The sequence below is a fragment of the Hordeum vulgare genome, chromosome 6H (genome assembly GCF_904849725.1).
Source record: "Hordeum vulgare subsp. vulgare chromosome 6H, MorexV3_pseudomolecules_assembly, whole genome shotgun sequence".
Taxonomy (NCBI): domain Eukaryota; kingdom Viridiplantae; phylum Streptophyta; class Magnoliopsida; order Poales; family Poaceae; genus Hordeum; species Hordeum vulgare.
The window spans coordinates 102000920-102026202 of record NC_058523.1 but is presented as its reverse complement, the minus strand read 5'-3'; the positions used below and the strand labels follow the sequence as shown (position 1 = coordinate 102026202).

The 25283-nt window shown below is 41.8% G+C and overlaps 7 non-coding genes and 1 pseudogene across 7 annotated transcripts; 7 read left to right on the top strand and 1 right to left on the bottom strand.

Annotated features, from left to right (window-relative positions):
• Positions 1-3409: 3409 nt before the first annotated feature.
• LOC123406467 lies at positions 3410-3530 on the top strand. The gene has a single exon (XR_006612166.1). It is a non-coding gene; the product is annotated as a small nucleolar RNA SNORD14 (small nucleolar RNA).
• Positions 3531-3669: 139 nt separating this feature from the next.
• On the top strand, positions 3670-3790 carry LOC123406469. The gene has a single exon (XR_006612168.1). It is a non-coding gene; the product is annotated as a small nucleolar RNA SNORD14 (small nucleolar RNA).
• Positions 3791-4176: 386 nt separating this feature from the next.
• On the top strand, positions 4177-4297 carry LOC123406470. The gene has a single exon (XR_006612169.1). It is a non-coding gene; the product is annotated as a small nucleolar RNA SNORD14 (small nucleolar RNA).
• Positions 4298-5288: 991 nt separating this feature from the next.
• Positions 5289-5409, top strand: LOC123406474. Its single transcript, XR_006612172.1, has one exon. It is a non-coding gene; the product is annotated as a small nucleolar RNA SNORD14 (small nucleolar RNA).
• Positions 5410-5611: 202 nt separating this feature from the next.
• On the top strand, positions 5612-5732 carry LOC123406466. The gene has a single exon (XR_006612165.1). It is a non-coding gene; the product is annotated as a small nucleolar RNA SNORD14 (small nucleolar RNA).
• A 277-nt stretch (positions 5733-6009) lies between these two features.
• On the top strand, positions 6010-6092 carry LOC123406525. The gene has a single exon (XR_006612213.1). It is a non-coding gene; the product is annotated as a small nucleolar RNA SNORD34 (small nucleolar RNA).
• A 2916-nt stretch (positions 6093-9008) lies between these two features.
• LOC123405165 lies at positions 9009-16779 on the bottom strand (annotated as a pseudogene).
• On the top strand, positions 11881-11963 carry LOC123406524. Its single transcript, XR_006612212.1, has one exon. It is a non-coding gene; the product is annotated as a small nucleolar RNA SNORD34 (small nucleolar RNA).
• Positions 16780-25283: the final 8504 nt, after the last annotated feature.

Below are 25283 nucleotides of genomic sequence, written 5' to 3'. Positions count from 1 at the left end.
CCATCGATCAGTTTTTCCGTCGCCCCGTCGCCGAAGACGTACGTCGTTCCGATTCGCCGCTGATCGAGCTAGCCAGTTGCACTATAACGGCGACGTGCACAAGCTACTAATCCATCCAGCAGCTTGCGTGCTTGGTTGTATAGCTAGCTTTGCACGTACGTTGTATAGCTCTGGGTAGTTTTGATCTACGGTTTAAAAGCCAACAATGGGTAGCTTACATGCCAAGCTATATGTAGCTTGGGAGCTAGGCTATGCTCGTCCCCTGGGGCACTTTATAAACCAGCGCCCAGGGGACAAGTTACATTGTAGATGAAGTTGCATGGGACGTCGTAGTTGACTCCGGACAGCCGTCTGGCTGGCACACCTGGCTGGTCGGAGCAGCCGGTCGTGGGCAGGAATGGGAGCAGCCGGCCCGGGAGAGCAAGCACCCCGTCCGACTCTCCGTCTTTGGGGTACCCGGGGATCATTCCCCCGGCAATGATGATGATTTGTGAGTAGTTACTTCGTTACTGAGGACATGGGATAAGTCTTGTTATAAGTAATCATGTGATGTTGGTATCTATTTAATATTTTTGATGATGTGTATGTTGCTCTTCCTTTAGTGGTGTAACGTCAACTACATGACACTTCACCATATTTCAGAATAAGGAAAAGTTTGGGGAGTAATAAGTAGAGGATGTGTTGCGAGAGTGACAAAGCTTAAAACCTAGTTTATGCGTTATTCCATAAGGGGGCTGATTCGGATCCATATGTTTCATGTTGTGGTTAGATTTATCTTAATTCTTCTTTCGTAGTTGGGGATGATTGTGAGAGGGGGTAATTGTAAGAGGATTGTTTGTTCAAGTAAGAACAACACCCTAGCACCGGTCCATCCACATATCAAATTATCAAAATATCGAATGAGAATCAATTAAACACGATGAACGTGACTAGACCACAATTCCCATATGTCCTCGAGAGCGTTTTACTTCATAAGAGAATTTCAGGCTTGTCATTTGCTATAAAAAGGATTGGGCCACCTTGCCGCACCTTAGTTACAATTTTTACTTTTCACTTGTTACGAAATGCACTACTATCAAACTATCTGTTACCGCTACTCTGAGTGCTTGGAGGAATTACCTTGCTGAAAATCACTTGTCATTTTCTTGTGCTCCTCGTTCGGTTAGACACTTTTACTTATCAGAAGGACTACGATTGATTTCCTATACTTGTGGGTTGTCATCCCCTTGCTTTGCATCCGCATCTTCATTGTCGATTACCGGTTATGTACCTCTCCGGTCACTGCGAGGGCATCCTCGGACGTCTACAATCCTGCCCATGGTCATGTCAGCCTTGGTCTAGGATTGCTAGGTTTACCTCGCGCGGCGCACGATGACCCGCTCAAAGTGACACGCTGCTGGCCTCGAGCCTCCTGCGGCCGGCTGACTCATCCCACTCATCGAAGGTTGTTTCCAGCTCCCACATGAGCCACGAAGGGGAACCCTATATGGCACACGAGGTGTTCGTATGGGCCAGCCATTTTCCTTTTTTTCCTTTTATTTTTTTTCTTTTCTTTTTCTCTTTTTGTTCTTTACTTTTCACTTTTTGGTGAAATTTCTTTTCAAATTCACAACAATTTTTGTTCATTGAATTCAAAAAAATGTTCATCGATATTAAAAATTTGTTCATTCGATTATAAAAATGTTCATCAAATTCAATTAAAAAAATTCATACATGTTTCAGAAACAATGTCCATCAAGTTCAAAATTTGTGCACGAAATACAAAATAATTTTCATCATTATAAAAAATATTCATTCTATTGAAATCAAAAACATTTTTGAATTTGAGAAGTATTTTCAACAATTCAAAATTCACATTTTTTTTGAAATTTTAGAACCTTTTTGTAATCCTGAATTATTTTAACATCGAATAAAACAAAACCAGAAAGTTTAAAAAGTAAAGTAAAAACGAAAAAAAAAAACAGGGGCGTCCAGCCCCGGAAATAGGCCGGCCTAAACAGGGCGTCCAGTCCAGCTATGGATGCGCTTCGCCGCGGAGAGCACGGACCGTGTATTCTTGGAACTCCACGCCTGCCGTGTAGAACCACAAGGGCCATATCGAACTGGTTTTCTTGAGCCCGAAGTTCGCCCACCCCTATATACATTAGCCAGCGCACCACCCCTACGCATCACCAAACCCTCCTCGCGATCGACCGAGCGCCGCCGCCACACCCTCCCAGATCTCAGATCCCATCTCTGCTCTTCCCCATCCACTACCTCCACCCCACCCCACCCCGGCCTTATCGCCGCGCCCCGCGCCCGAGCGCCTCCCGTCAGCCGCCGCGCCCGTTTCTCCAGACCCCGCTGACGACGCCGCTCACCACCTTCCGCGGCTACCCCCGTCCTCGAGCCCTCCACCTCAGTCGGGCCGTGTCTCCTTCTGCTGGATCGCGTCCGGATGACGGGCGCCGTCTGCCGGTTTTGTCGCGGAGCCCGGCGGCTCTGTGGTGTTCAAGCAGGAACCTCATGCTACCGGCAGCATGCGGCGCTTGCTTGAACATCCCAGAGCCACCGGCGTGCCAAAATTCACGCAGAAGGAGATCGATCTCTCGAGGAGAGATCCGCCGCCAAGCTGGAGTACGTGAACGTCTTCTTCAAGTGCTTCACTTTTTTCTTTTCTTGCGGAGAACCCCCAATACCGTGTTTATCCTCAACGGAGGTGAGGCCCGTTATCTTCAATTCTGCATTGTAGGCTGTTGTATCCTCATTGTGTTTTATGTTTTGCTGCCGGTGCATATGATAAGTATATGCTGTATGCACATACTAGCTTGTTATTCAGTGTAATACTAGCTTGTTATTCAGTGTAGGCATGTGCGTTCGGGCAGATGATGGTTTGCTCACAGTGTGCGTTCTAAAACGAACATTTATAATTTAATGGATTTGTTGGCCTGATAATTGTATTTTTTAATCCCGACACGCCATTGTTTTTCAGTAGGGAAGAAAATGTCAAATTATGGATACTATACTTTGTGGTGGGGTTACCCATTGTATTTCGGGCGGCTAATAATACTCAATTTTGTGTGTGTAAAAATGTGGTTTTTATGTAAATACATTTTTTAACTGGAATGTCAGGTTTGAAGATTCCACATGGTAGTTGGTAGCATTACTCATAAGTCAGAAGAGTGATTCATTTGAATCTGTTGCAGCTATGGTAATTATATTTGTATTGCACTAACCAGTTGACTTCTTGCTATCCTTGCTTGGTTGAAGTATGCCTCTATTGTCTTGGTATACCAGCTCTACCTTTTTGCATAATGTTAATACTTAAGCATACAGTTCTGTACTCCCTTTGCAGAACACTATTGAGCCGTTTTCTGTGATTACATAATATCGTATTTGCTGTAGTTGATTTTAAAGTGGAGGAAATCAATGGCGATGATGATAATACTTAGGCTTGTTTCTCAAAACATTCGCAGTTGCCGCCTAAGAGCTTTCGCCCTGCCAGGCTTGAGAGCTAATGCTGCTAATTCCTTCCTTGGATGTCTGAGCCATGTTGATTTTACTAATTTGAATCTTTCTTGTTTCTGCTTTATATTCTTTTTTAAGAGGTTATTTTTGTGATTATACTTGCTTTATGTGCTTTACCATAATATATTTTTGCCTCACATATTTGAATTTGGGGGAGATCAATGGCGATGATGATAAAACTTAGGCTTGTTTCTCAAAACATTTGCAGTTGCCGCCTAAGAGCTTTCGCCCTGCCAGGCTTGAGAGCTAATGCTGCCAATTCCTTCCTTGGATGTCTGAGCCATGTTGATTTACCTGACTTAATGTTCTTTTTTGGTGTCTGCTTTATGATTCTATTTTTAGTCTGATATATTTTGGTGCTCTTTTGTTGCAACTGGCATTTGTTTGCCTTGCTGACCATGCTGTTATATCACCACCCGTATTTTCTTTTACTTTACCATAATATATTTTTTTGGATGTCTTAACAATGTTGATTTACTTGATTTGATGTTCTTTTTTGGTGTCTGCTTTATGATCCATTTTTTAGTGTGATATATTTTGGTGCTCTTTTGTTGTGACTGTCATTTGTTTGCCTTGCTGACCATACTGCTATATCACCACCAGTATTTGCTTTGCTTACTTCACGATAATATTTTTTTGCCTCACATAGTTGAATTTGGGGGAGATCAATGGCGATGATGATAAAACTTAGGCTTGTTTCTCAAAACATTCGCAGTTGCCGCCTAAGAGCTTTCGCCCTGCCAGGCTTGAGAGCTAATGCTGCCAATTTCTTCCTTGGATGTCTGAGCCATGTTGATTTACCTGTTTTAATGTTCTTTTTTGGTGTCTGCTTTATGATTCTATTTTTAGTCTGACTAGCAAAAAAGCCCGTGCGTTGCAACGGAAGAGAAAATAACACACGCTTTGAACGTAATATATTAGCACATTTGTGTTGTCGACGATGGCTTCGGTGCTCACACAATGAAAACGCGTTTGAATGTACAATCACTCGGAATAAGATGAGAAATATGTTGTTTCTCCCCACAAGATTTTCCAAATGTGTGCATGTGTGGTTAATGATGTTTTCTTTCCTCTCAATTTGGTTTTAATTTAATGGATATTTATTGCAATTCGTACGGTCGTTGGAAAGAGAGAGAAAAAAGACAGTGCATTACAGATTAAGTTTGCACCAAAAATAATATTTAAGAAGTATTCAACAGCTAAAAATAACATCCTATTTAGATTCTACACATTTTTTTAATCAAATTTCATATATAACATGTTAAAATCGGAGTTACGGTTTAAAAGATATGGATAATTTTGTTTTAGATAAAATATGGATTGATTAACTGAAAAGTCAGGTTTTTTTTTTGTTAAAACAAAAAAAAAACGTTTCGGCTGACTTAAATAGGGATGGTGGGTTGATTACCTGAAACATCAGGGCGTTTTCTGTAAAATGCAAAAAATGGTTTGGCTCTGACTAAAAGATGGACCGCGGGTTGATTATCTAAAACTGTGAGGACTTTTCTGCAAAACAACAGAAAATGGTTCGTTCTGACTTAAAGTTGGACTGCGGGTTAATTAACTGAAACTGTGAGGGCTTTTCTGCAAAATGACCGACGACGGGCGACAGAAGCGCTGCGCGCTTTATTATTAGGGGAGATATATTTTGGTTCTCTTTTGTTGTGACTGTCATTTGTTTGCCTTGCTGACCATACTGCTATATCACCACCAGTATTTGCTTTGCTTACTTCACGATAATATTTTTTTTGCCTCACATAGTTGAATTTGGGGGAGATCAATGGTGATGATGATAAAACTTAGGCTTGTTTCTCAAAACATTCGCAGTTGCTGCGTAAGAGCTTTCGCCCTGCCAGGCTTGAGAGCTAATGCTGCCAATTCCTTCCTTGGATGTCTGAGCCATGTTGGTTTACCTGATTTAATGTTCTTTTTTGGTTTCTGCTTTATGATTCTTTTTTTAGTCTGATATATTTTGGTGCTCTTTTGTTGTGACTGTCATTTGTTTTCCTTGCTGACCATACTGCTATATCACCACCAGTATTTGCTTTGCTTACTTCATGATAATATTTTTTTGCCTCACATAGTTGAATTTGGGGGAGATCAATGGCGATGATGATAAAACTTAGGCTTGTTTCTCAAAACATTCGCAGTTGCCGCCTAAGAGCTTTCGCCCTGCCAGGCTTGAGAGCTAATGCTGCCAATTCCTTCCTTGGATGTCTGAGCCATGTTGATTTACCTGATTTAATGTTCTTTTTTGGTGTCTGCTTTATGATTCTTTTTTTAGTCTGATATATTTTGGTGCTCTTTTGTTGTAACTTGCATTTGTTTGCCTTGCCGACCATACTGCTATATCACCACCCCGTATTCTGAATCCTCCAGTTACATGTTCTCTTCTTTTGGTTTTGATTCTTATTTAACTAAACTATCTCAAAAAATGTATCTTTTTTTTCTGTGAAAGATCCCAGGTAAATGATCCTTGTTTATGTGTTTTCAAATTATTGTCTTGCCTATGATGAGTTGCAAACTTTATTGCCTACATTGTTTGATCGACACTGTGAGAAGCTTATGCAACGTCTGAGGATGAGTAAGGAAAAACATATTGTGTCCTAAAATGAAACATCTTTTTTGATTTGTTATTTTAATTTTGTCGCGCTAAAGCCGGATTATGATTACTGCTACGTCTGTCGTGGTTTATTGGTCATCTTTGTATTTTGTGTCAAACTTTGACCTTAGATTTAACTATCAAAATTTTAATGCATGTCACAAAAAATAATATCATTGGAAACTATGTTCAAATATGAAGCCAACGATATTTGTTTAATGACATGCACTAACATTTAGTTAGTTAGATATAAATATGGTCAAAATTTAGTACAAAATACGAACGGACCAATAAATCAAGCTTAAGTACTAGTGCATAGCTCATATTGCCTGTGTTTATTTGAACAACTCTTTCTTTCTTAGCAGACAGCCATTTTTCCCAAATGGTTGAAGTGCTATGACAAATTTGGCATTGTATTCTTATTCTTGCTTTACCTTCTCTGGGTACATGAAGTGGTGTCTCTTTTGAGCTTGGCCCATCTGCATGTCCTGTGCCACACATTGTTTTGGTGCCCAGCGCGGGACATTGTATCGGATTTTTTGGAGTAACATCAACATATGGAAGATCAAAATAAATTGAAATAGTCTGACAGATTTCACAAATTTGCAGTCATTCCAATTTTTGTGTGGATAATCTCATCTGCCAACTGATTGGACTTTATTCGGCAAATAGAATTGAAGTGATTCAGTTGGCTATTTTATTAATGCTTCAATATGATTTCATCAATTTGACAATTGTACTGAATGGTATGTGGACTAAGACATCTAAGCTAGCACCACATTGCCATGCCATCTTTTGTACACGCCATAGCTGAGTCATAACCCATCTGGCCCTGATCCATCTTGGTCCTTATACTATCCTCTCACTCCAATGGTTAACACTACACTCCAGCCTGCATAGCCAAAATAGATGTGTTACCTTGAATAATGAATGTCAACGTTACCAGGCATGTATACACTATGTATGCGCACAATATATGGCGATAAAGTCCTAAAGTTTTTCAATTTGTGTAGATCCCAAAGCTGGACACCATCAACAGCGGCAGTTTAGGGAATGGTAAAAAATCATAATAACAAAGGCATCCAACATTGTACTCCACATTGTTTTATAGGACATGTATATAATGGCAGGAAATAATCATTTTCAGAGAAGGGTAGAACAATGTTGGGTCCAGGATGCCCCCCAAACATTGAAATATCTGACTACGGACAAAAAAAGGTCACTAGTAAATATATATCAAGCACAGACATGTGACCATCTAAAACATATTCAAAACAATCGGAGTACGAACGTGAGTCTTCACATGCCAAATTTTGACAAAGTTCAGTAGTTCATGTTATTGAAGCTTCACAAGCGTCCCAGATTCTAACCATCAACTCAGCTCATTGATCAACACACAAAAGCATACCATTCATAAATTACCTTTAGGGTATCTAATGAAGAAGAATATGAAGTGCTTGTAGAAACTATGGAAAACACTGCTGCTCAAAGTGTTTGATATTTCACTCTATAATACTTCATATTTGACCATCATAGAATTGCATAGCTAGTAGTAGGAACTCAGTGATACCCATTAGCTGAAACAACCTATAGTTTGAAGATGCCCAACAGAGCATATAAGATTTTATCTCAAGGACAAGATGAACAAAATAATTGGCCGGCTCCTCTTTTAAATAAAAAATTGTGGCCTTAAATCTCATGGAAAGAGCAAAGATAGTCTATTTTCAAGCCACTTTGCATAATGAAAATACGAAGTGAGAATTAACTTCTCCTGAGCTAGATAACAAGAACAAAATAAAAGGCTCCTTTACATCTATATATATCCTCCCCATCTGCAAACAATTAGCATTGATACATCTCTCACTACGATTGACATCACCACTCACGCGTAGATCTAGCAAGGACGCCACTACCGCAGTTGTCGCCATGGACAACTCAATAAAAGGCAAGTGATATGCTTGTGCTCTGCATCTCTCGCCACAAGCGTCCACAGCCATGGACGTTGACATGGTTGTTGGTGTTTGAATCCACAACTAGCACTGCATTTTCATGGGCAAATTGCTTTACACATGATCTTGTTTTAAAAATTAAACTACATCATTTAGGAAAAAGATGCACAGTCCCTGATAGCATGGATCTGCAAAATAGCACAAATATTTCTGCAGAATCCACAATAGCACATTCTGAAAAAATTACTCTACGCAATAGCAAATAAAATATGCCAAATAAAATATGCACAATGGCACACTGAAAGATAATGAATACAAATGAGTTGGGAGGGAGATAGATGTCACACTCACACTTGATACCTTTTAGCTACCAATGCATGGAACGACATGTTGTAGAGGAGATCAGGATGGAAAGTAGTTCAGACCAAACCTTCGCTACAGAGCCAGGTAAGTCATTCATAATGAGTGGTAGTGTAGGATCCAGTGAACAAGCAGTTGACTGGTTTGATTCAAATACTAACCTGATCAAAAACGGAAAATAGGTGAGCACTAATGAAAATCAGACATCACCGCATTTGGGACAACCATGGCATGCCAACCACGCAGGCATCATGAACAACCATCACTGTTGCTTCCTTCAATCCATGACGACTAAGAGGCAGCATCTCGTGCATGACAAAGCAGAGGTGGCCCTGTGCTCGATCTGGTCGCCCTCTATGCCGGGTTGTACATGATGTCCCCACTCCATCCCTACAAGCCGCCGTCTTGGAGGAGAGGGTGATGCAGACGGATCTCCTGGGTTGGCCAGCTCGTTCCCCATGGATGGCGGTGGTGGGGAGGCCGGCAGGTAGGGATTTGGTGGTGGTGAGGATCCTGCCACCAATGTCGCCGCCGCAAGGAGTAGTCAATCCCTCTTTCCCTCCCTCCCACTTCCCTTCCTCTGTTTGTGGTCATGAATGGGGCTCGGGGAAAGGCGGCCTTGGAGGCGCACGCTGACAGAGCATCCCCTGGATTCTCCTCAGCTCGGCGAGCACCTCCCGGGCGTCGGGCCGGTCGTCCTTGTCCGGTGCCACGCACCGGAATGCCAGCTCCGCCATCGCCTCCACGCTGGGCATCACGTCGGGGAGCTCGTCGAGCACGGGCGGGTCGACCACCTCCCTCAGCTCGCCAGTCTGGATCTTGGACACCACCCAGTCTGCCAGCGTCATGTCCCGCCGCTCCCTGCCCACGTCCACGGGACGCAGCCCCGTCACCAGCTCCAGCACCACCAAGCCACCTCCCGCCCGGTCGTCGTCGAGAAGGCGTCGGGCGTCGCTAGGAGCCGCGACAGGCAGAAGTCGCCGAGCCGGGCGCGCATGTCGGCCTCAACGACGTGCGGCTTCACGGCAAAGTGGAGGTACTCGAGCGCCGACGCGATCTGGGCCGCCATGGCGAGCTGTGTCCGCCAGGGCAGAGGCGGCGGCGCCGCCGTGCCCCGGCGGTGGAGGTGGTGCGAGAGGGTGCCGTTGGGGACGAAGTTGTAGATGACGAGCAGCGCGCGGGGGTCGGCGCAGAAGCCGTGGAGGCGGACGAGGTGCGGGTGGCGGAGTGCGGAGAGGATGAGCACATCGTTGCAGAAGGACTTGGTGATGGTGGCGGAGGACGGGGACGGTGACGGCGGCACGTGCATTCGCTTCATGACGGCGGAGCGGCCCGCGGGCGGGAGGCACACGAGCTACAGCATCGCGCCGCCGCCGCCCGAGAAATCCATGGCGCGAGGCGGAGCCACAACGAAGATGGCGCGGGCGCGGCCCATCGTGCACATAGCGGCTGCGGCGGACTCAGCCAGATCTGGAGGAGAGAGAGAGGAGTGCAGCATGGAGGCGAGGGGATTGGGGGGCAGCGCCGATGCGAGGGGGTCGGGCAGATGTGGGTGGGAGTTGTGCGGCGGGATGTGCGTGGGAGTCGTGGGGCGGTGGGCCAGGTTGATCGTGCTGATTACTCTTTTTAAGGGTTTTTTATTGAAGTAATCGACTGGTTTATCGTGTGGTTTATGGAGGGATTGAAAAAAATTGGTGGAACGGTGGAAAGGCTAGCGGTAGGAGGGGGGTCGTTGGAGGTTGAACCATCACGACGACAGATCCTCCTTTAATAGTAGAGATATTTTTGCCTCACATAGTTTAATTTGGGGAAAATCAATGGTGATGATGATAAATCTTAGGCTTGTTTCTGAAAACATTCACAGTTGCCACCTAAGAGGGTGCTTGGATCCAAGGGACTAAAATTAGTCTGACTAAAACTAGTCTCTTTAAGAGGCTAAAGTTCCAAGCACCCCTGACTAAAGAGAGGCTAAAACTAGTCTTGAGGCTAAAATCTTTTAGTGAGGGGTACCCCTACTAAAATGTGCATTAGTCCTCTCTCTCCTCATTTAACTCCTCAGGCAAGTTCTGGATTGGAGGGTTTGGAGGATAATAAATGCTCATTAACTCAATTTTAGTCTCTTTAGTATTTGGATCCAAGCATGGGTGAGGCTAGCAAGTTTTAGTCTCATTACTTTTAGTCATGAGACTAAAACGTATCCAAGCACCCTCTAAGAGCTTTCGCCCTGCCAGGCTTGAGAGCTAATGCTGCCAATTCCTTCCTTGGATGTCTGAGCCATGTTGATTTATCTGATTTAATGTTCTTTTTTGGTGTCTGCTTTATGATTCTTGTTTTAGTCCGATATACTAGCAAAAGGGCCCGTGCGTTGCAACGGGAGAAAAACAGTTAAATCTTCAATGGTGCTGATCATATTATGTCTTTAAAATTTTAGGACATTTCTTGAAATGCATGAACATTTTTTGAATTAGCAAACATTTTTTCCAATTGCACTCAAAAAATAATACACAATTTTTAAAAAAAATCATGGACTTTTATTGTTTTCACCAACATTTTTCTGAATATGCGAATATTTTTACAAAAACCCCGAGCATTTTTTGAATTCACAAACATTTTATGTTTTTTAAAACTTTTATTTCAAAATTCTAATTTTTTGAATTGCAAAAGTTTTTCAAAGTTCTAAATTATTGTTTTTAAAATAAAAAATGGAACGGAAAAATTAAAATAAAAAACGAGACTAAAAACAAAGGCACAAACTGTTTTTAAGATTTTTTACACGGACTTTTGTTTAAAATCATTGAATTTTATATTTTATGGACATTTTCTCAAAATTTAAACATTTTTTTGTATATGCAAACATTTTTCAAAACTCGTGAGTAGTTTTTGAATTCTCAAAAAAATTATGTTTTTTTAATATTTTATTTCGAAATTCTCAGTTTCTTAAAATTTGGAAAAGTTATTTGAAGTTCTAAATTATTTAAAGTACAAAAACAAAATGGAACTGAAAAGAAAAATAAAAGAACTAACCAAAAAAAAACAGGCACCCACGCATGGGCCGGCCCAAACAGGTGTGCTGCATCTTTTCCAACGCCCACAGCGTAATATAGGAGGTGCATACATGGGCCGGCCCAGTTCGGAGATTTTCTTGTTTGAAACGTTTTTTATGACTTATAGGTGGCATTGGTGGGTAATTTTAGTCAACTTTAGGGGTAACTTGAATGACGTACGGCAGAAGCAATATTTGCTTTATTAATAGGTAAGATAAGATTTTATGGTTCTCTTTTGTTGTAACTGGCATTTGTTTGCCTTGCTGACCATACTGCTATGTCAGCCCAGTTACATGTTCTTCTTTTTTGGTTTTGATTCGTATTCAACTAAACTATCTCAAGGGATATGTATCATTTTTCTCCTTCTGTTGAAGACCCTAGGTAAATGATCGTTGTTTATGTGTTTTCAAATTATTGTCTTGCCTATGATGAGTTGCAAACGTTATTGCCTACATTGTTTGATCAATATTGTGGGAAGCTTATGCAACATCTGAGGATGAGTAACGAAAAACATAGTCTATTAAAATGAAACATTTTTTTAATTTGTTATTTTATTTTTGTTTTGGTAATGCTGGATTATGATTACTGCTATCTCTTATCCTCTTTGTATTTTGTGTCAAACTTTAATCTTAGATGTAACTATCAAAATTTTAATGCATGTCATAGAAAATAATATTTTGGAAACTATGTTCAAATATGAATCCAATGATATTTTTGTTATGACATTCAATAACATTTTGTAAGTTAGATACATTGTTAAAATTTAGCACAAAATACTAACGTGATCAATAAATCAGGATAGAGGCAGTAGTGCATAATTCATATTGCCTGTGTTTATTTGAACAACTCTTTCGCTCTTTAGCTGACAGCCATTTCTCCCAAATGGTTGAAGTGCCATGGCAAATTTGGCATTGTATTCTTATTCTTGCTTTTCCTCCGGGTACATGAAGTGATGTCACGCCCATCTGCATGTCTCGTGCCAGACATTACATTGTATTGGATTTTGAGTAACATCAGCATATGGAAGATCAAAATAAATTGAAATAGTATGACTGTTTTCACAAATTTGCAGTGATTTCAAATTTATTTGTCGATAATCTCATCTGCCAACTGATTAAACTTAATTTTCTTTACATGTTAAAAGCATGAATTCTAATACAATGATTAGACTTAATTTCTTGCTATATTCTTTTTTGAAACAGAGCCATAAGATTTGCCTCAATTATTAAATAGAATAGAGTTTAAAATTTTACAACACACCTTGGAATGAAGATTATTCGCTTGAATTTTTTCTCCTAATTTGTTTGCGTCCATGGTCATCCAAAGTAGGGCTGGCATTCGGTATAAACCGAAATTTTGGTTTCTACCATTCGGTTATTGTAAAAATTTGTTTAATAAAGATGAAAACCAAAAAAGACGTAGTGAAAAAGAAAACCGAAAATTTGGTTAATCAAGGTTTTTGGTTTGGTAATCGGTTCATGTTGTATTTGTCAAATGAGCCAACGAATTAGTAGTTTAGTTTTTATAGACTAAACAACCAGCTGGCAGCCCTTCGTACATATTGAATTAACTACGTGGCCACACACAAGGAATTCTTGGGCCTTGCATGCAGTTTATTGGCTTGGCCCATGTATTTTGTTTTGTCGTGACTCATGAATGCACACACTCAGACTAGCACCTGGGAACAACTTGTTGGATGTACGTGTGAACTATGTTAGTTTAGCCAAGCCGACAAACAACAATCTGCATACTATGTCATTTTTGTAGGAATTATTCTCTGAATGCTTTGGAGCTTGTGTCAACATGAAAGTTCTAGCATTTTATGAATACCAGGGCCTGGTATTTTTGTTTGGCATGATACTCGTGTAGATAAGTGGATACCTTGCTGTTAACATGTGTAGAAAATATTGCATTGCTAGAATAATTGTTGGAAGCGTTATTTTCTTCCCATCCTGTGTTGGTGGTTCCCATGGATGTGTTGATCTTTGGTGGTTGCACCAATGGCATGAATTGTAGTGATTGAACCCCTCTACAACTTAGTGCCACAATTTTATTCATAGGACGTTGCATCATAGTTTTATTCCTTTTCAAAGTTGCTATTCTGTTGGAAATGGTAGCAAGATTTTCATTAAGTCCGAGATTCTGTTATTATTTTCTTGCCCTGTTACTTTGATGCTTGGTTGAAGCCATTGGATTGATGTAGCTACTTTATTTTTCTTGTGTGCAAAGTGGTAAGATGCTGGTTGTGGACAGATTGTGTGCAATATTTTTTTGGCCTTTGTGTGAGTTGTGCTTGATGGATTTGCATGTTCTTATTCCACCTTGAATTTTGTGCTTAGTCCAGTGGCAACCTTGGGATTACAAGTGGATGGCCATAGCATCTGGTTTATTGCTGTTTTGTCCCCGTAGGCTTCCGTATCATCTTTCGTAGTTTTCGGGAGTTCTGTGACTCGGTTCACGACGTTCTTTATATGTTTTTTCACCGTTTTCTCATGATGCATCCGTTCTTGCCATGATCATGCATCTATAAATAAGTTAACTTGAGGTTCTATCCAGAATATTAATAACTCAAGTAATGCATGAAATATGACTAGTATAGAAATGTCATGCTTCCTTTCATGCCACACATGCATTATATTGCTTGTAGCATTGTCACTTGCTTGTGTTTATTGGTTGCTTATTTCTTTTGGGTAGCAACGGGTGCTAAGAACGAGTTCGAGGACTCCGTTGAGTACGTTCAGGAAGATAAGAGCAGTTCTAGTCTGAAGATCTCACATGCAAGATGATCGCGACCTTGACACCGTTTCTAGCTTTGTTATGCCTAGTTGGATCGTTTCCATCATTACTTATCGCTTCCTACCACCTGATAAGTCTTCAAACATTGCCATGTAACCTCCAACACTTCATCTGCTAGCAAACATTGATTGGCTTAGTTACTGCTTGCTCAACCACTTGATAGTTTTGTTAGTTGCAGGTGCAAGCTGGTCCATGTGATAACATGGGTAATTTGATTATCATCTTATTTAAATTACTTAATTATAGCACTTATATACTTGGTAAAAGACGGAAGGCCTGGCCTTTTGCTAGGTGATTTGTTCCGCTTTTGCCGCCCTAGTTTCGACTATCGGTGTTTTATTCCATAACCGAGCGCTCCTAACACGTTCGGGGTTGTTATGGGGACCCCTTGGTAAATCATTTAGTGTTAAAGCTTGTCTGGCAAGACCCAACTTTGGTGTTAAATTTGCTAATAACTTAATAATAAAAGCATAGCTAATAGTTACCTCGAGGAACTTAATCAACAACACGGGCCAGTGCTCCTCATGAGTGTTGGTCGAAAATGGACAGACTACGGGGCCACCGCGAGGAAACTACATAATTTTAAAAACGATTAACATGCAAGATAACATCATATTTCAAATGTACAATTTTTTCTAAGCAATTTTTATTTATAAGATGCTAAATTTGAAATTAGTGTTTGAAAGGTATGAATATTTTAAAAACTAAATGAATCTGTGAAAAAAAAATTGGACTAAAATTGAACTGTGCATCGAACGACGTTTAGCCAGATAGCTCGATCTTACGCCAATTAAAAATCAGGAAAAATAAGGCGCATAAAAAGAGCAAAGCCAGGTTCAAACCTTGGTCCCTTCGTTGGAGAAGTGCTGCTCTAACCAATCCGCCACTTGTGTAAGTATGAAAATAAATGGGGCATTGTGGTAGATGAACCAAACGGAACTCGCGGCCACTTAATACAAATGAATCGTTTTTTGGAACTTATGAATGGCATTGGTGGGTAATATTTGCCAATTGAAAGGGTATTTTTATTGATAAACGAACAGAAGCACTATAATTGCTTTATTATTAGGTAGATAGAGCACACAGATTGCTTTGCCGACCGAGACACGGTGCCTGAGAAGGACGGAGGCAGCAACTTTGAGGCAAAATGAAAAAATGGACAAATCTGACCTAGACACGCAACAAATTCATGAAGTGAACTGCTTTTGAAAAAAGTCACTCGTGCAACCTTTTTGTGTGGTGTCCAACTGCAAGACGCCATATTACACTGTGTAGCGTATTTGCCTTACGCGCCACACTAGGTCTCAAGCGTTATCCATTGATGTCACACAGTGTAGTGACGTCTAAGGCAAAGTCGACACAAAAAAGATTACGCGAGTGAAAAAATTTCGAAGACGCATGTCCGAACCGTCTTGTCTTTCCAGACCATATAAATGACATCCTCTAACCATCGATTAGATTACCGAATAATTGTTGATTCAATGTCCGAACCGTCTTGTCTTTCGAGACCATATAAATGATATCCTGTAGCCATCGATTAGATTACCGAATAATTGTTGATTCAAACACGTTATCAACACTTGTCTACTAGCGAGCAATAGAGAAAGAGAGAAGGCAAGGAGCGCTTGCCGTCAGTGAGATGTCTGTAACAGCCTGAGACAGACGCTCCAGAAGATTCTTCTTTTATTCTGTTCTCGTCGTGTGATTTATTTGTTTGTCGCACTCATCATCGCATCATGCACATCATCTACATTGCATCAGCACTCCGTTGCCGCCAGTTTTCAAACCGTTCATCCATTATTAGTTGCCGGTTCTCTCCGTTATCGACGTTTACCGTTTTGAGACCAACCACACACGCACGCGCCCACGACATCGATAAAATATTGTTTTTAAAAGTGTGTGTAAAATATTCTTGGATTGGGTTGAAACTTGGCATGTGGTCTTATTTTAGTGTAGTTAGGATGCCTGACCATAGCGGCACCATCTTCGGTTTATCGTCGGACGTTTTTCGGTGTTTAAAATATCGTTACCGGGCCGCAAACCTCCTTATCTTCCCCACCTAACCTATTCTACATAGTCACTAATCCCACTTAGCCATCCCCGTGACCAGGACCGTTCGATCTCGATCGCGCGGTTGAAATCAGATGGAAAAACTGCTAATTAACCCTAGCCCCTGTCTATAAATAGACAACCATCCTTGCCTAAATTCGGACCAAACCCTAGCTGCCTCAATTTCCATGCATCTACAACCACTAACCGCCACATCCCACCTCTCTCTCCTCCAGCCGCCGGCCCGCCAAGCCCAAATCGGGCCCGAGCAAGCCCCGATCGGCCACCACCGCCGCCGCCAGTGCGAGGAGCAGCTCCTCTCCTCCCGAGCTACCCCCCACGTCCCCGCGTCTCGCCGGCCACCGGACCCGGCCAGCTCGCCGGAACGCCACCGGAGCCCCGCCCCTTGCCTGTCGAACCGCTTCGCCCCGTCATACGTCCCAAACGCATCTATAAGTTCTAATTGTTCCATGATCTTTTGGGTGACATTGTTATATGTTTTGCTACAGTTTTATATCATTTTACACATTTGGACTAACCTACTAACTCAGTGCACCCAGTGCCAGTTTCTGTCTGCTGATGTCTTTTTTGCAGGGGCTTTTACCCAATTTTCTGGAATCATCGAAGGAGGGCCAGAGGGGGGTTAGGGGCCTCCGAGGCGGCCTGCCGGCGCGGCCAGGCCCTAGGCCATGCCAGGAGGTCGCCTGGGTGGGCCCACCTCCTCCAGTGCCCTCCTTTGGCCTATATTTAGACTTTCGTGAGAAACCCTCGCAAACTTTCTGGAATCGCGATTTTCTCCATCGTTCCGTCGCCGCAGCGCTTCCAAGATCGGGAGCGTGAGGAGGCCTCTTCTCGGCGCCGTGCCGGAGAGAGGATTGACCTCCGGGAGCTTCTCCACCGCCATGGACGCTTCTTGGATGTGCCATGAGTAGTTTCCCTTGGACCATGAGTCCATGACCAGTAGCTATGTGATGTCTTCTCTCCAATCTTGTGCTTTAATGGTTAATCCTTGTGAGCTGCCCTACATGATCAAGGCATCTATGTAATTCTCTTGCTTTTGCTATGCTCGGTTTGTTGGGATCCGATGGATTATGAGATTATGTTTAGATTGTTATGAGTTATATATTTGATTATCATTTTATATTATGTTCCTTAGTGATTCTTGCATGTTCTCTGTTGCTTTTTAATGCTTTGGCCAAGTAGTAGATCATAACTCCAAGAGGGAGCGTTATGCATGATTGTGGGTTCGGGCCCCTCGATGTCTAGCTTGAGTGACAAAAAAATGAGACTAGGGGATGTGCTTGTTGCCACAGGGGAGAAAACAACGATGCTTGTGACCACGGTTACAAAGGGTTGTTTACCTTACGCGTAGTTCGTTAATGCAGTTGTCCGTTGCTTTGAGTTTACACTTTGGATGAGGCTCGCAACTTAATACCGGAGAGATGTTCTGGATAGATATCTGAAGGTGGATGATTAGTAAGTAGATGCTGATGGATAAACGGTCTACTTGTCTTGGCGTATTGCCCATTACTATTGAACCTCTAACTATCAAGGAGCATAATTAGCATTGCGGTGCGATTATAATTCTGTCAATTGCCCAAGTGTGATTTGTTTACCCTAGCATAGTTGTTTATCATATTTTGAGAGAGAAACATCACTAGTGAACATCATGTGACCCTGGTCCAAATCTCCATCATTGCTTACACCTCCATTATTTACCGCTTTATTTACTTTTCCGTTGCAATCACTATTACGTTCCCGCTTGTGTTTTGATCATTTGCAAACTACAAGGCCTGAGAGATTGACAATTTCTCTATACTCGTTGGGATCAAAGTTATTTGTTGTGTGTGCAGATCCACATCTTCTGCTAGCGCCGGGTGGAAGACACCTACTTGTTGAGCCTAGGAGTCCTCCTGGTTCGATAAACCTTAGAGTCTCTGATTAAGGGAAATTTGCTGCTGACTACATCTCCACCTTCCACTTGGGGTATCCAACAAGGGGCGAGAAGTATATACATCATCTCGTCATCAAGCGAATTTCTGGCGCCGTTGTCGGGGACTCCACTATTCAAGATAGGGGAGTTGCACACTATCTTTTACCTTTGCTTTTTAGTCTTGTAAGTTTGCTTTCTAGTTTTTGCTTTAGAGTCTTATACCAAAAACCACTGTTCAAGAAATCGTCCGATTAATCAGTTAATGGGCCAGTTAATCTCTACTCATTGGGTGGCCGATTCGAATAACACCTATTCATCGCGTTAACTTGTCGAACCGGTTAAATGGCTTGTTAGGTCGATTAAATGGCATGTTAGACCGATTAATAGGTTGTCAGGCCGATTAGTCTTAGTTGGCCTACAAACTCGTAGGCCAAAAAGGTCAAAAATATGGCATGCAACCTCTCCCATCCTCCTCTAGCTCCTCAATAGCTAGGATTTGATCACACAGTACCCTATTATGGTATATCTCATAGCTGAGAGGACGAGAATAGGGTATAATACATAAAAAACTAGAATATGTTCATAGGTTCTTATTTAATCTACTGATTATTGGCCGACCGATTAATCCAGTTAATAGGACGATTCATCGATTAATCGCTACTCCCAAGCCAATCGAGCAACTACCAGTTACCGATTTCCTTAACAATGGCAAAAACCACAAACAAATTAGTTACTTTGCTTTGTTTGGTCAGTATGCCTAAATCCTTTGCCTCTAGTGTTGCACCCGAAGGAGAGATTCTCACCTTCAAACAAAGGGTTGGAGAAAGTTTGAAAGATGCTTGGTATAGAATTAAAGATTATCAGGATAGAGCCGCCAAGAAGCAATCCACCACTATTTTGCTTAGAAATTTTTATGTTGGTATTACTTCTTGGCATAGGTTTGTTCGAGACACAACAATAGGAGGGAATTTCTTGGAAGCTCCCGTTGGGGAGGCTCTTAACGTTATGTAAAATCTTGTCGGAATCCCACCTATTGTTGACATAAAGGATGACATCACTTTATCTCATGTTATGAGTAAACTTGAGAAAGTAGAGCTAGAGATGCCAATCATGAGTAAGATTAATGAAGTAGATCGTAGGATTCAAGGGAACTTACATAGGCTTGATAGCTCCATGACCAAAATTTATAAAATTTTGGAGACCCTTAAATCCCATGATGTGGATCCTTCTAGGATTGATAAGATCGAGGATATTTTTGAAACTTTAGGAACTACTCTATCCTCCATCAAGACTGAAAAGGTAGAAACCCCCGCAAGGAAGGGACCTAGGTTCGTTAAAGTACCCAAGGTTCCTCATCCCAAAACAAGTATACCTATTGCTAAGGGTGTTGAAACTGTGAAGACCTTGGAAGAGATACCCCTCTTAAATAGAATTGGAAATGAAATTCCAATTGGTCTTACTACCTTTGCTTTTTCTCCTAGAAGTGTTGCCACTAAACCTCTCTTTGACAGTCCTCTTAAGACTAGTCGTATTATTGAAGAGCTCTTTGATGATCTTGATGATGGTTCAATTGATACAACTTGATCTTTTTTGCATTATGCCTAGCTCAAAGGCATAAAAGAAAGCGCTTGTTGGGAGGCCACCCAATATGTTTACTTTCTATTTTAGTGGTCTTGATGTGTGTTACTACTGCAGCAACATCATTATATCTTTATTTTTAAGCTTCGTGCCAAGTTATAGCCTCTGATTGCAAGAAAGATCAAGAATTGTGACATGCTGTCCAGAAACAGATTCTGTCTGCTTGACGGAAAATACGCCAAAACTCACCAGATCATCTTTTTGATCTGATTGTTTTTTACAGCATGCTCTATATAATTGTCTTTCTGGAATCTGTTATGAGTTTTTTGATTTGAGTTTCATAAGTGCCCCGAATAAATTATTTACTACCTGTTGTTCTGTTTTCAGAGATTCTGCCATGTTTTGCTTTTTCATTATTTTGCAAATCCTAAGCTTGCTTTTTTATTTGCAAAAACCCTTTGGCATTCATAAGAACCAGTAGCATTTCATGAAAATCTTTATTTCCAGCAGGTATTAAATTATTTTATTAAGGAAACTAACCACTCTAATCAGATTATGATGAGTTTGTATAAAGGGAGTTTTCAAGTATTGCGATGGGAGAGATGATGAAAGAAAATAAAGGAGTGTCAAACGCTCAAGCTTGGGGATGCCCCCATGCATCCCAAGAAACATTCAAGGAGACTCAAGCATCTAAGCTTGGGGATGCACCCGTGCATCCCCTTCTCTATCAACAATCATCAGGTCGTCCATCTCCATGCTATATTTTTATCACTTCATATGATATGTGCTATGCTTGGAGCGTCCCGCTATTTGCTTGTTAGTTTTGTTTTAGTTTAGTTTTCTGGTCATAACAAGTTGGAACATATCCTACCTTGTTTGGGAGACACACACGCTCCATTCCACTCTAGAACACAACATAGCTTTTCATGCTTATTCTTTTTGTGTATTCTTCATCTTTTCGTAGCTACCGCCATGCTTAGATCTTAGCTTTCATGCTTATCTTTTTAAAAACTTTTTCTTAGGTTATCTTGGAACTCTCTTGAGTTATCATGCTTATCTTGTTTAGATAGTTGGCTTGTTGCACTAAGTTGTGTGTCTTGCATGAGTAGGTAATTGTGGTTGCTATTTAAGTTTTAGTAACTTGCAATAGTTTTGAGGTATTGATTTGAGTAATGTTTGGACTATTGGTGCCAAGAGCTTGAGCCTATTAGTGATAGGTGTCGTATTTTGGGAAATCCGTGTGTTTTTCAAAAACTAAAATTAGTTGAGAACTCTAGCTACTAAATTGATCGCTAACCTCTGGAGGGGTTGGAATATATAGAGTACCCTCACGTTACCATGAGTCGAGGATGCACAAGCATAACCAAACCCGCAAACATTCCTCCTCGGGATACTTGTCTCTTTTTGAATTCCCTAACTAGATAGAGAGTTACCGATAATAAGTGTATGAGTTCTTCGGACTAATGTGAGTATTCGATTGTTGGCACTTCCACCATCCATATTTTTTAGCCTCTTCGGTACCGTGCATTGCCCTTTCTCACATTGAGAGTTGGTGCAAACTCCGCCGGTGCATCCAAATCCATGACATGATACGCTCTGTCATACATAAGCCTCATTATATCTTTCCTCAAAACAACCACCATACTCTATTAAGGCATTTCCATAGCCTTTCCGAGATACATTACCATGTAACATCCATCATCTCATGACTTGATCTTCATTTCATACATGCTTTTTCTTGATCATAGAGCCGCATGATAGTTGGGGCTTGCCCTCATTATTGTCACATGACGCACTAGTATCATTGCATATCCTGCTACAATGACAGAGGCATACATTTGCATACATCATGATATTTTTCACTTGTCTTTATGTTGAGTACTTCTTATGAAGTGTGATGATTTTTCTTTTTATTCATGTAAAACATACACTGTTGCCCTTAAGTGAGGAAAAGATCCCAAAGTGGACAAAACAAAAGATCCCAAAGTGGACAAATGAGAGATAAAAAGAAAGAGCCAAAGAGGCCACAAAAAATAAATAAAAAAGGAGAAAAAGAAGAAGAAAAATTAAATAGATAAACAGAGAGAAGGGGACAACACTACTATTCCTTTTGAAAGATCCACACTCGTACTCCATTACTACATTGGTACTACATAGAGATTATCATTCATGCATAACTATGTGGGGATCCTTACACTGTATAACTTGGTTTGCATATTCCAATGATGAGCCTCCTCAAATGAGCTATAGGTCTTAATGAGCAAACAAGTTGGATGCACCCCCACTAGTTCCTTTGGAGAGCTTACCTTAGCTCTTATGTGCATCCGTTACATGGCAATCCCTACTCCTCACATTATATCTATCATTTGGCTTTTTCTCGCCTATGGTTGTCCTCATTGTTATGAGCCTTTCACACCTTTTTGTCTTCCTTCCCCATCATTATTCTATTTGACATCCTAGTGCCAACATATCTTGCTTACGCTCATTCATTGCATGAGTGCTCAAAGTAAGGGAGAGGATCATTTTGACTTGTGCCTCACAAATGGTGTGGGGATGAGTCAAAATAAGATTCCGAAGGAGACTAAGTGTGAGGTTTAGTAGATTGAGTTCTCAATTAAAAAATATATTTTATATCTGAACCCATCTCCCACTTCTTGCACGCAAACACCATTTGGAGACATTCGAGTCATGGACAGCGAGAGCTCTTGCACCTTTATGTTCTTACTTTGCTAAATTCAATACTAGATATAGACTCTTGCTTGTTATTGTCTTGACTTGGATTACATATCTCACTTGCTTTAGTTTGAAGTTCTTATATCCGTGTTAGCATGTCACCACAGAAATTATTGTGTTATCATTTATCTACTCGAGGACGAGCAGAAATTAAGCTGGGGGATGTTGGTACGTCCCAAACATATCTATAGTTTCTGCTTGTTCCATGATCTTTTGGGTGACATTGTTATATGTTTTGCTACACTTTTATATCATTTTACACATATTTGGACTAACCTACTAACTCAGTGCACCCATTGCCAGTTTCTGTCTGCTAATGTCTTTTTCGCATGGACTTTTACCCAATTTTCCGAAGGCCGAAAAATCCAGAAAATATATATAAAAAACAAGTGAAATAGAAGCTTCAGGATCACCGAAAGAGGGCCAGAGGGGGGGGGCAGGGGCCTCCCAGGCAGCCTGCTAGCGCGGCCAGGCCCTAGGCCACCCCAGGAGGTCATTTGGGTGGGCCCCACCTCCTCCGGTGCCCTCCTTTGGCTTATATTTAGACTTCCATGAGGAAACCCTCATAGACTTTCTGGAATCGTGATTTTCTCCATCGTTCCGCCGCCGCAGCGCTTCCAAGATCGGGAGCGTGAGGAGACCTCTTCCCGGCACCCTGCCGGAGGGAGGATTGACCTCCGGGAGCTTCTCCACCGCCATGGACGCTTCCCAGACGTGTCGTGAGTAGTTTCCCTTGGACCATGAGTCCATGACCAGTAGCTATGTGATGTCTTCTCTCCAATTTTGTGCTTCAATGGTTAGTCCTTGTGAGCTGCCCTACATGATCAAGGCATCTATGTAATTCTCTTGCTTTTTCTATGCTTGGTTTGTTGGGATCCGATGGATTATGAGATTATGTTCAGATTTTCATGAGTTATAAATTTTATTATCCTTTTATATTATGTTACTTAGTGATTCTTGCATATTCTCCATTGCTTTTTATAGCTTTGGCCAAGTTGTAGATCGTAACTCCAAGAGGGAGCGTTATGCATGATTGTGGGTTCCGGCCCCTCGATGTCCAGCTTGAGTGACAGAAACATGAGACTAGGGGATGTGCTTGTTGCCACCAGGGAGAAAACAACGGTGCTTGTGAACACGGTTGCAAGGCTTGTTTACCTTACACATAGTTCGTTAATGCAGTTGTCCGTTGCTTTGAGTTTACACTTTGGATGGGGCTCGCAACTTAATACCGGAGAGATGTTCTGGATAGATATCTCAAGGTGGATGATTAGTAAGTAGATGCTGATGAATAAACGATCTACTTGTCTTGGCGTATTGCCCATTACTATTGAACCTCTAACTATCAAGGAGCATAATTAGCATTGCGGTGCGATCATAATTCTGTCAATTGCCTAACTGTGATTTGTTTACCCTAGCATAGTTGTTTATCGTCTTTTGGGAGAGAGACATCACTAGTGAACATCATGTGACTCCGGTCCATATCACCATCATGGCTTACACCTCCATTATTTACCACTTTATTTACTTTTCCGTTGCAATCACTATTACCTTCCTGCTTGTGTTTTTATCCTTTGCAAACTACAAGGCCTGAGAGATTGACAACCTCTCTGTACTCGTTAGGAGCAAAGTTATTTGTTGTGTGTGCATGTCCACGTCTTCTGCTAACGCCAAGGTGGAAGACACCTACTTGTTGAGCCTAGGAGTCCTCCTGGTTCGATTAACCTTACAGTCTCCGTGTAAGGGAAATTTGTTGCTGACTACATCTCCACCTTCCACTTGGGGTATCCAACGAGGGGCAAGAAGTATATACATCATCTCCTTATCACCCCGCGCCTCCTCCCGGCCCGGATCCGCTGCCAGTCCCAGTGTCCAGTGGCCAGAATGTCTGCTTCAAGTCATGGTACATTTTGGAGCTTCCAGGATGAATAGAGAGCAGAGAGTTATGAGCATCTTCCATGATCACCTTCCTGAGATCACCTTTCGGGACGACAAGGCGATCCTCGAAAAACAACGTGTCCCTGGCATCAACAGTGAAGCACTTATACTTGGGGAGACTCTTTCCCACGCCAATATTGACCTTCTTCACCATAGCGTCAAGAAGCTGAGCTGCTCTGACTTGATCTTCCAAGGTAGGAGAGATCTGAAGGTTCACAAGAAAACCCTGAGGTACTAGCTGAAGGTTGAGCTTCCTGAAAGACTCAGAAAGACCCGGCTGGAGACGTTGCAGAATCAGACTCTTGCAATATGCCTTCCTGCTCAATGCATCTGCCACAACATTTGCCTTGCCTCGCGTGTACTCAACACTCGGATTAAAATCCTGGAGCATTTCTACCCAATGTGTTTGCCGAAGATTCAACTTAGGCTGAGTGAAGATGTACTTGAGACTCTTGTGATCGGTGAAAACTTCAACCTTACGTTCCAACAAGAGATGTCTCCAAGTCATCAAGGCGTGTACAACAGCTGCTAGCTCGAGATCGTGCACACGATAGGTCTTCTCCGCAGGCTTCAACTGCCTGGAGGTATAAGCAACCACCTTCCTATCTTCCATCAGTACTGCACCAAGACCCTGCAGAGAAGCATCGCAAAAGACCTGGTACGGCTTGGAGTCATCCGGAGGAGCCAAGACCGGAGTGGAGATAAGCTTCTCTTTGAGTGTATCGAAGGCCAGTTGACACTCTGGAGACCAAACATACTTAACACCCTTCTGAAGAAGACTAGAGAGCGGCTTGGCG